This window comes from Oncorhynchus gorbuscha, linkage group LG07, assembly GCF_021184085.1.
Source record: "Oncorhynchus gorbuscha isolate QuinsamMale2020 ecotype Even-year linkage group LG07, OgorEven_v1.0, whole genome shotgun sequence".
In the NCBI taxonomy this organism is placed as follows: domain Eukaryota; kingdom Metazoa; phylum Chordata; class Actinopteri; order Salmoniformes; family Salmonidae; genus Oncorhynchus; species Oncorhynchus gorbuscha.
Window position 1 is genome coordinate 29,016,081 of NC_060179.1, and position 12,249 is coordinate 29,028,329.

Consider the following 12,249-nt stretch of genomic DNA (forward strand, 5'->3'; position numbering starts at 1 on the left):
TGATTCACCCTGTGCCCCATGGCCCAGAACAGAGCAACAAGGTTAAAGGCTGGGCCTGACTAATCTTAACTCAATCATGTCACACAGCAGATACATGAAGGTTGTTGACTGCTCAGGAGGCCTCCTATAGGGTATGCTGTTGTATACTCAAGAACAGATGGTCCAGTCAAAGTGTTCCAATGCTGTACTATGTTCTCCAGTGGTGCTGGGTTGAGAACAGGGTACAGCCACGGAAATAATGGAACCTTTGGCAAGGAAACTATTTCTTAGCATATTCACTGGCTCAGAAATGTAGGATATGTGAAATCGTAGAATGAGATGATTATTTTTGTTTCTCATTTTGCCGTTTGTTTTTGGTACCGTGTGGTTCTTCGTACCAAATGATCTGTCTGTCGCCTCTTTTTGAGAGGTTTCATCCGTTTTCTGTGGAACCCAACATTGACAGTCCAGGTGGTATTTTTCACTTAGATGTGCTGTGTGAGTCACAGCTGTGGCCTGCCTCTCCCCAGACTCTTCACACGCAACTCTCTGCATCTTAAATGTCACCCTATTGCCTATATACTGCACTACCCTGTTCAAAAGTACTACACTATATAGGGAATAGGGTGCTATTTGGGGGGTAGCCTAGGTACCTTGTTCTTATGTCTAGACAGGGAAGCCCACCAGAGACTCCTGCTGCCTTTCTGTAGAACATCCTATTCTCATTTCTCATTCTGGCCTGTACCTGCCAGCGGCGGCATTGTAGCCTAGCGGTTAGAGAGGCGAGCTACTGAAGCAACTGGAGGGTTGCCAGTTTGAATCCCGGGTCTGGAGTGGTCTGCTGGTATCAAATCCTAGATGCCATTGCCTGCCATTGTGTCCTTGAGCAAGGCACCCCACAACAATTGCTCCATGGGTGCCCAGTGTGGGAGCCCCCTCTCCTACCTGTGTATGTGTGTCTTTCAGATAAGGTCTAAGTCAAATTTAGGTTGGCCAAATAAATAAATTGGCAAATACAATTATCGTAATATAAACCAGAGTTTGGGTCAATTTCAACTGAATTGTACAATGCTCATTGAGAATTCTTGGGAGTTAATTTTTGTTCATTTTATGAGTAGGCCTATAGCGTTGGTTGTGGAGAGGGGTTTCAGAGAGCACAGAGAGTGGGATGATAATCAGGATATTATCACACTGTACTCCCATTTCCTTTGGTCCCAATCCTTCTTTCCTGTGGTGTTTTTTCTTCTCTGTCCTCTCTCTCTTTCCTTCCATGTCTGCCTTTCCTTCCATGTCTCAACATGGTTGTCTGTACAGGCCCACCTGAAGCTACAGAAAACTTCCTGTTTGTTTTCAGAAAACGTTTGTTTTGCCCTCTGTCCTCAATCCAATTCCTTCCCAGTACGGCAATTCCTTCCATCTCCTTGACTCAAGTGCAAATGACATTGTGACGTCAGCTCGTAAAATGCTTATCTGTGAGAGCGTTTAGAGTGATTCGCAAGCTATGAGAAATCTCCCTAATCTGAGTTGCAGGGCCGCCGCTCCTCGCCTTTTGGTTGGGTTCTATTGTGGCACTACATTGTGCTTGTAATAATGTCATAACACCGCCGTAATATCTTGAATAACTTATACATTACGTGTGAGCGGTACAGTGCTGCCGGTCTTCTTTATTGCGTTGTTTTTCTCAGTCTTCATGACTCAATGTTCTCCCCAGAGCCCGAATAACTTCCTAGTTTATGTCTTTCCTTCCTGTTTAAACCGACCGGACCCGGTCCTGTGGCCCAGTTGCTGTTACAGCCCCCAGTCAACCAACTACTGTCCTCCTAAATCAATACCCCAGTAAACATCAGAGGACCTTTCTCTCATCCTTGTCTCTCATTCCTCAGGTCTCTGACAGAGTGGATATGGGATCTGGGATAAACATGTCTGTGTTGTAAAAAGTGTGTGTGTGTGTGTGTGTGGTGGGGGGGTAACCTAATCTGACAAGCTTTACAGAACATTCAAACAGGAAGATATTATCCCACTGTGCCTATGGCTCTGGTCAAAAGTAGTGCACTAAGTAGGGAATAGGGTACTTTTTGGAACGGTACCATAGAATTTCTCAGAGCTCACGTCTGTACCGCCGTAACCCCCCACCCCCAGTCCCAGCGGTCCACAGGATGTGCCCCATCTATCCCTCAGCCCCCTGGGATAACCACTCTCCCCCATAGATTGGCAGGCGGGCCGGGCACACCCAACCAGCAGACCAGTGGAATGTGTCTGTTGACGCCACTTTTAAAGATACACTCTCTTTACACCTCTGACTGACAGTTTGTTTAATTCCCGACTGAAAACAATTGTTGTTCAAGAATAGTTCCTAACCTGAAAACAGAGTTCATTAAGGGTGATTGCACATAGCTGCTAGAAATAAGTATGTTTGAATAAATGTATTGAACTTAAAGGAGAGATGCTGTTGACATTTTTACTTGTCTGATTTGACCCTCATCCCATTGTATAATCCCCGGACCCATACTGGGGATTCCACTGGAAAACGGATGGAAAACCAATCCCTTGTTTTGATGAGTCGAAATGTTTTTCTTATCCAGAGTGACTTACGAATACCAATACAACCTCCTCACCAATCAACTGTCAGATCACATACTGTATTGTAGGTGACATCAGTAACGCCTATTGACTACTGCAGCTAGGTCATAATTGGAATAGCATGGACAGGCTTGATAATCAAATCCCGCCACAGGTCTGACTGGGGATAAGGGGCTTTTTGTGCCCCTGCTGTGAAGAATCTCATCAGTTTGATCTGTTGATCTGGTCTGTTCAGATAGCATGTTAAAGATGAGTGTGAAATGCACAGGCTCTTCTCCACAAATCACATCGTCAAAAGGAGCCCAACATCTACTTGCATTCGACTCCGTCAAGCTTTATTTGCAAATATGAGCTGAGTGTTTGTGTGTTTTTATTTCACCCTTATTTTACATGGTAAGTTGACTGATAACATTCTCATTTACAGCAGCAACCTGGGGAATAGTTACAAGGCAGAGGAATGACCCATTGTAAGCTGGGGATGATTAGGTGACAGTGATGGTATGAGGGACAGATTGGGTATTTAGCCAGGACCCCTACTCTTACAATAAGTGCCATGGGATCTTTATTGACCACAGAGAGTCAGGACGCCAATTTAACGTCCCATCCGAAAGACGGCACCGTACACAGGGCAATGTCCCCAATCACTGCCCTGGGCATTGGGAGGACTGACCAGGACCAACCCTGCTTAGCTTCAGAAGCAAACCAGCAGTGGGATGCAGGGTGGTATGCTGCTGGCTATGTTTGTGTGTGTGTGTGTGTGTGCGTGCATGTGTAGTTTGAGTTTTTTGAGATTTGAGATGGAACCTTATTGGTATTCTGATCGATGCTGTAGAGACAACCCTCCTAACTCCCGTGTGGACTCACAGAGCATCCCATGGACTTAGCATCCGCGGCACACCATATTAGCAATTAGTATAAACAAGCCTTAACACAGTCCATAGGGGACTGGGCGGTGAGGGCATCCTTAATCGCTTACTGCTATGCATCAGTGCCCACAGTGTTTACAATACAATATCAACCCATGCATGTTTAGCCTATACACCAGCAGCTAATGATGTGATAATATGATTATCTGCACCTGTGGCATCACAGTGAATGATGTGCGTGTTAAGCTTGGAGAAGATGCCCCGTAGACACTGATCTTAGGTCAGTTTAGTGATTTGACCTACTAATGGTGAAGGTGAGGATTTGGGGAGGGTAAACTGTGCTGTGCAGTTTAGAAATAGCGCCTACAGAACAGCCACCGGGGATTGAATGTTGTCGATGGAGGATGCTGCGTATAATAGGACCTATTTTGGGGAATGTCAGATTTCCTGGGATTTGCTAAATGAAACGCTGTGACTGACCGACCGACTACTGATGATGCAGCACAACTGGGCTCCTGCCACATAGGCAGACTGGAGATTTCTCCTTCAGAGAGAGAGAGTGAGAGTGTCTCTCTCTCATGATTGATTACATAGCTAGGCGAGGGATATCCACTGATCTGTTCTCCACTACACACACTAAGTGGATTCTCTTCTATGATTGATTAGCCTGGTCTGGTGGATATAGGATGCAGTACTGTAGGCTACATCTCACACTATTATCCCCCTACACCGGTTGGTACACTCTGTAGAAAAGTAGAAGTAGAACTCTTTTGGGTTCCACATCGAACCCTCTGTGGAAAGGGTTTTTACATGGAACCCAAAAGCGTTCTACCTGGAACCAAAAAGGGTTCTTCAAAGGGTTCTGCTATGGGGGACAGCCGGCTGAAAAACCATTTTAGGTTCTAGATAGCACCTTTTTTTTTAAAGAGTGTAGGCTTGGCAGCTTGAGTAAAGACTGACCAATGGGGATGTGGCTGAATGTAGAGGATTTGATCATTTTCTTCATTAGGATGCATTCATTTCACTAGGCCTCAAACTCAATAACATCCTATGCCCCGAGCAGCCATCTTGGCTTTCTAGGCCCTTGACTCTAATACTGAATGATGGAACGGGGACAGAAAGATGGGGGACAACGCTATTGGATCAAGTGCACAAGACGCAGCAGCCAGCCCTATGATTTATTAATGTTCCATTTCCCTCCATCTCATCAATGGAGGACTTATACATGAATATCACTCGCTTCTTATGCAAGTTTACTGCATAAATTGCCCATCCCCATGATAAATCTCTGGACTGGGTTAATGGAAATAGGTTTTTGGTTAATATCACTGACATAAATCAGAATGTAATTTTAACAGTCATATTTACCTTGTCCTTTTTTTTCTAGCAGGCTGCAGCTTTCGATAGTGGCGTTTAGCTGCCCACTTCCTAGACCTGGAGATGGTGTTGGTGTTGAGACAAGGTCTTTCACGCAAATGTACTAGCAACCTTAAAGCGAGTCAAGTACCTCTGTGTCCTTTGTCTTGTGTTAGATGGAGTCAAGATGTACTGTATTTCATCTGAAACAGTCATTCGTCTCCTCAGCCACCTTACATTTTACATGTACAGTTGAAGTCAGAAGTTTACATACACCTTACATACACATACACCTCACATTTACATAATTATTCAGATCTTTACTCTGTACTTTGTTGAAGCACCTTTGGCAGTGATTACATCCTCGAATCAAATCAAAGTGTAGACCTTACCGTGAACTGCTCACTTACAGTTGAAGTCAGAAGTTTGCATACACCTTAGCCAAATACATTTAAACTCAGTTTTTCACAATTCCTGACATTTAATTCTAGTAATAATTCCCTGTCTTAGGTCAGTTAGGATCACCACTTTATTTTAAGAATGTGAAATGTCAGAATAATAGTAGAGTGAATGATTAATTTCAGATTTGATTTATTTTATCACATTCCTAGTGGGTCAGAAGTTTACATACACCCAATTAGTATTTAGTAGCATTGCCTTTAAATTGTTTAACTTGAGTCAAATGTTTCGGTTAGCCTTGCACAAGCTTCCCACAATAAGTTGGGTGAATTTTGTCCCATTCCTCCTGACAGAGCTGGTGTAACTGAGTCAGGTTTGTGGGCCTCCTAGCTCTCACATGCTTTTTCAGTTCTGCCCACACATTTTTTATAGGATTGAGATCAGGGCTTTGTGATGGCCACCCCAATACCTTGACTTTGTTGTCCTTAAGCCATTTTGCCACAACTTTGAAAGTATGCTTGGGGTCATTGTCCATTTGGAAGACCCATTTGCGGCAAAGCTTCAACTGATGTGTTGCGATGTTGCTTATATATATCCACATAATTTTCCAGCCTCATGATGACATCTATTTTGTGAAGTGCACCAGTCCCTCCTGCAGCAAAGCACCCCCACAACATGGTGCTGCCACCCCCGTGCTTCATGGATGGGATGGTGTTCTTCGTCTTGCAAGCCTCCCCCTCTTTCCTCCAAAGATAACGATGGTCATTATGGCCAAACAGTTCTATTTTTATTTCTTCAGACCAGAGGACATTTCGACAAAAAGTATGATCTTTGTCCCCATGTGAAGTTGCAAACCATAGTCTGGCTTTTTATGGCAGTTTTGGAGCAGTGGCTTCTTCCTCGCTGAGCGGCCATTCAGGTTATGTCTATATAGGACTCGCATCTTCACATGGTCCTTTGTTCTGGGATTGATTTGCACTTTTCATAACAAAGTACGTTCATCACTGGTAGACAGAACGCGTCTCCTTCCTGAGCGGTATGACGGCTGCGTGGTCCCATGGTATTTATACCTGCATACTATTGTTTGTACAGATGAACGTGGTACCTTCAGGCATTTGGAAATTGCTCCCAAGGATGAACCAGACTTGTGGAGGTCTAAAATTATTTTCTGAGGTCTAGGCTGATTTCTTTTGATTTTCCCATGGTGTCAAGCAAAGAGGCACTGAGTTTGAAGGTAGGTCTTGAAATACACCCACTGGTACACCTACAATCTACAGGTACACCTCCACCTCCACCTTCAATAAGAAGCTTCTAGAGCCATTTTCCAAGCTGATTAAAGGCGCAGTTAACTTAGTGTATGTAAACTTCTGACCCACTGGAATTGTGATACAGTGAATTACAAGTTAAATAATCTGTGAGTAAACAATTGTTGGAAAAATTACTTGTATCATGCACAAAGTAGATGTCCTAACCTACTTGCCAAAACTCTAGTTTGTTAACAAGAAAATTGTGGAGTGGTTGAAAAACGAGTTTTAATGACTCCAACCGAAGTGTATGTAAACTTCCGACTTCAACTGTAAACCAAATCCTCAATAACTTAATGAAATCTATCTAGTAACCATTCCCAAACCATCTGTGCCAATGCAATATCTTTGTGGACAAGTCCAGACTAGCTTGAGGACCTCAACCAAACAGAGGGATGAGGAAAGAGAAGACAATAGACTATTTCCTCTGGAGTTTTGGAACAAAGGGGCTATTTTACATGCACGCACGCACGCACACACACACACACACACACACACACACACACACACACACACACACACACACACACACACACACACAATATATTGCCTGAACATGTCTTTGTCCCACACCAGTTGGCTCTCTTTGCCTGACCACTGTTGTTTCAGCCTCATCCATCAACCACCACACACATCCACCACTATTCTCCCTCTCATCTTCTCCTCAGCTACCTCCTTTGCATCTCCTCCTCCTCCCTCTCTTTCTCATGTTCCCATCTTACCTCAGCCCGCTCAATAATAGATGTTAATAAAATCCTGTTCACTCTTCTTGGCCTCTCGATCATCTCACTGGTTCATTTACTCCCAGTTCATTTCCTCTCACTGTACCACAGTGGAGAGAGCCAGGTTCTCTGTCTGTGTTTGTCCTGCTTACTTATTCACTTCATCAGCCAGCCAGAGGAGCTCTGTGACAAATTACATGGCTCAATCTGCCACACCCAGCTCAACCCACTGCCGCATACAAACACACACATTAGTGGTACACACACATATCAGCAAATAGAAACACACACAGGCCCATACCGGGGGGGGGTCAAGTGCAAGTGTTTGTTCAGGATTTTTTCGGGGGGGGGGGCAAGGTGAGGAGGGGAATTATTTAAGATGCTCTTTGAAGAGCTAGGGTTTCAGGTGATTTCAGAAGGGCAGCGACTCTGCTGTCCTAGTTCCAGTCGGAAGCTGGTTCCACCATTGGGGTGCCAGGACAGAGAAGAGCTTGGACTGGGCTGAGTGGGAGCTGCCCTCCCGTGAGGTCGGGAGGACCAAGAGACCAGCCGTGGCAGAACGGAGTGCTGGGTTTGGGGTGCCATCCCACATGCTTGGGGAGATGTTTTATTCCATTCTGTATTGTAATGTACTGCTGTTTGTATTAGGTTCATTTTTATTTATTATTATTATTTTTTTACCTTTATTTTACTAGGCAAGTCAGTTAAGAACAAATTATTATTTTCAATGACGGCCTAGGAACAGTGGGTTAACTGCCTGTTCAGGGGCAGAACGACAGATTTGTACCTTGTCAGCTCGGGGATTTGAACTTGCAACCTTTCGGTTACTAGTCCAACGCTCTAACCACTAGGCTACCCTGCCTCACCATACTGCCTTCCATGACATAAACAGCACCATACTTTACACATCTCTTAGAGGTCCACTCTCTTAGAGGCCAGCAGTTTAGTTGACCACGGCCCAATTGACACCGTGCACTGGGACCTGGTCAAAAGTAGAGCACTATATATAGGGAATATATTGCCATTTTGGGATGCGGCCTTGGACACTTAGTCACAGTCTTCATAGGGAATCTTTAGAAGCAGGACATGGGTTATGAGTGGTGAAGGGCTCTCCCAGATATAACTGGAGATCCATCGTAGTTGTCCTTGGTATTCACTAACCTTCAGCCCTGTGTGCAGTCACCAGTAGGCATACTCACATTTACCTTACTGTACGGAAGAGACACACATTTCAATTCAATTCAATAGATCTTTATTGTCTGAGAAGGGAAATTCACAATGAAATGGAAGAGGGAGGGAGAAGGGGAGTTTGAGATTATGGAGAATCAATACCATTTTATTCCTCTGATTCAGAGGGGCAGGGTTAAATGCGCAAGACACACTTCAGTGTGTGTGAATGCATGTGTGTGCATGTGCTTCTCAAGATTAGATGTATTTCATTGATTGATTAACTCAACCACACATACTGTAGCCTTCCACACAAGTAATCTAGACACTTCACAAAATATTGACTATTCCTCAGGCTGACAAGGAACATCATGCAACATGTTTTGATGTTACCAAACTTAAAAGGTGTTTTGCCCCCTTTAATGTTTTAGATATGCTGCTCAATAAAACATGATGATCAGCAAGTTCCCAGATGAATATTAATAAATGTGTTTATTGCAGATGAGGAGGAGCGCACCAGGGCTCTGTGTGTGTGTGTGTGTGTGTGTGTGTGTGTGTGTGTGTGTGTGTGTGTGTGTGTGTGTGTGTGTGTGTGTGTGTGTGTGTGTGTGTGTGTGTGTGTGTGTGTGTGTGTGTGTGTGTGTGTGTGTGTGTGTGTGTGTGTTTGCGTGCGCACCACTTTGTTGCCAGTGGAGCAGGAGCTCATGTATTATTCAGACTTTCCTGACTGACCGGGCCGGGTTGCCAGGTTGTGTTGTGACAGGGGGGTTAGATCCTGATTGAGGGTGTGACTGAAGCCAAACCACAGCATGGCAAACAGTGTCGCTATCACAATCACACTCTATTGACCTGTAGTACAATGCTTTAGTCTATAGCAGTAACACAGTAGCATAAGCTGTCTACTAACAGCCTCCCACCATCAACATTATAGTTATCAACTCTACTCTGCGTGTTTGGAACTATAGCTATATGTCACAGAAAAACATGCAGAGTATGATTATGTTTGTGCGTGTTGGAGGATTGAATACAGTAACAATGGGCTGGGGAGACCGGGGGTCAACATACCACCATCGGAGATCAACAATGGGTCTAAATATGAGGTTACAAATCCTAGGGTGAGTTGGGCTATTTCTGAGAGAGTATATGGTCTCCCTGCCTTGCGACCATCTCTCTTGAGAGCACTAGTCATAAATCAAACTATCCCGTCTTTGTTATCTCCCGGTTATGGGTCTGGAGTGTCTGGAATAGGCTCCTCTCTGCATTAGGGACGTGACAGGCTTGGTAAATAGAAGGCAGAGGAAAGAGGACCCTCTCATACAGTACCTAGTGAGCCGGAGAAGCTTTGATAGCGTCTGTGTCCCAAATGGCAGTCTATTCCCTATGTGGTGCATCATTTTTTGGACCAGAGCCCTGTGGGCCCTGATCAAAAGAAGTCCACTATATAGGGAATAGGGTGCCATTTGGGACGCACACTAAGTTAAGATAACGTTTAAACGGCCTATGCTTCCAGGCCTTTGCATGGTATTGGATCACATAATGGACTGAAGGAAACGAGTGTATAGGGATGTGTGATGCTGAGTATTGGTATATGATGGAGTTAAGAGGGGGTACTATTCTATCAGTACAGTGTTTGAGATTGTGGATGCGTGCTGTTACCCTCATAATACTATTCTTTCTCTTAATGCTATTCTTTCTCCTTGATCATACTTATCTTCAGTGATTTATTTCTATATTTTATTTTCTCCATCTGTACATAACAGTATTACAGTATATGTCGTAGTTTTCCCACCTCTCCCTGGCTCTGTCGCCCATCTCTTCATTCGTTTGGAAAACGGAAACTTGGTTTCCATAGTTACCGAGGCAGCACCATGGTGATACGATAGCTTCAGCACCTGGGTCATATGGGTAGCATTGAGAATCAGTGTGTGTGTGTGTACGACTGATTGTGTGGGTTGGTGGTGTGTTTCCAAAGCGTAGATAAGCCAGGCACCCCAGCTGCTTTCCTGTGTGTGGGTTGTCTGACCTAAGGTGAGGCACATCTAAAGGTGTAGCAGCTCAGTGAGACTAAGAATAAGGCTAAGAATCTGAAGGCTAAGAATAAGGACAGAATAAATAGCCTTTCGTAGTCAATAGTCGTAACTGACTTGTAGAACAGATTCAAGAGGAATGACTGTAGGTCAGAACACTGTTCTGTCTGTCTTTTCAGCTCCTTTAACATCCTCTCTTTTTCTTCTCTCTCTTTCACTTTCTCCCCAACACTCCTCCATACACAGTTTTTCATCTCTACTCTTAGAAGAAGAAAAAAATAGTTAAAAAGAGGGTTCTTCGGGACTCCCGAGTGGCGCAGCGGACTACGGCCCTGCATCGCCGTGCTTGAGGCGTCACTACAGACCTGGGTCAGATCCCAGGCTGTGTCACAGCCGGCCGGAGACCCACGAGGTGGCACACAATTGGCCCAGCATCGTTCTGGGTTAGGGGAGGGTTTAGCCGGTCGGTATTTCCTTGTCCCATTGCGCTCTAGCGACTCTTTGTGGCGGACCGGGCGCCTGCAAGCTGACTTTGGGCTGCCGGGTTAAGCGAGCAGTGTGTCAAGAAGCAGTGCGGCTTGGCAGGGTTGTGTTTCGGAGGATGCATGACTCTTGACATTTGCTTCTCCTGAGTCTGTAGGGGAGTTGCAACTACGGGACAAGATTGTAACTACGAATTGGATACCATGAAATTGGGGAGAAAAAGGGTTAAAAGTACACAAAAAAAGGTTATTTGGCTGTTCCCACAGGAGAACCCTTTTTGGTTACAGGTTAAACAATTTTGTGGAAAGGGTTCTACCTGGAACCAAAAGGGTTCCATCTGGAACCAAATAGGGTTCTTCAAAGGGTTATACTGTGGGGACAGCCGAAGAACCCTTTCAGGTTCTAGATAGATCCTTTTTTTCTACAAGATTATGTTTCATTCTCCTTTGTCTCTTTCATATCAGTCCTTTCTTCCTTCCCGCTAACCACTGAGTAGCCTTTGAAAAACACACTATGAAATATCTTATTCCTCTTCTCATGTAAAACAACGGCTTTGCTAGCTAGCGCTTTGGTGCTACCGCCTGCCCGCCTTTGTGCTAACTAACACAGTGTTCAGCATAGAACACACCGGCCGGTCGGTATTGATGTGTTCACAGTAGCCATGTTTAACTGTGTCAATAAGACAAGGTAGGAAAGGAGCAGAGGGAAATGAATTAGCTCCCGCCGGTCTCCTCTGAGTTTCTCTCTCTCTCTCTCTCTCTCTCTCTCTCTCTCTCTCTCTCTCTCTCTCTCTCTCTCTCTCTCTGACCTCTCAGATGTGGCCTAGCGTCACCTCAGAATCAACACAATAACTGCTGCGTGTTTCTGTTGTGTTGTCCATGGAAAGAAAAACGCTTCGTCAGGATGCCTTCTTGCATTTGATGTATGTGTGGCAGGCTCAGTCATGCTGGCACAATTAGAGCAAGTTTCTCAACAGACAAGAGGTGTCACTAGTCCTCAACCTGTCTGCCACACACACACACACGGACGCATAGGCATGCACACAGACTCGACACAAACACGCATACAGACACACACAAACACACACACACAGCATTATGAGGTTAATAAAGCAATCTAGTTAAACCAGGCGAGTGACAAACACAGTGCAGGCAGTTGATTAAGGCGTGATGAGTTTTAATGGATGCAAGACAAGGTTGTAAGGTTCCTCCCTGACTCATAAACAGCCTATTGCAGCTCCTGAGCCTCAGTGTTGGTGCCTCAATATGCTAAGCAGGGAACCTCAGGAGAAATGGTAGACAGACCTGCACACACACACTCAGACACACAGACACACACTCAGACATGCATACTTGCACGCACACAC

General features: G+C 44.8%; 1 protein-coding gene across 3 annotated transcripts in view; it reads left to right on the forward strand.

Annotated features, from left to right (window-relative positions):
- The window catches only part of LOC124039747 (transmembrane protein 108-like), a 66,493-nt gene that overhangs the window by 41,899 nt on the left and 12,345 nt on the right, over nucleotides 1-12,249 (forward strand). The gene's annotated exons all lie outside the window — the stretch shown is intronic.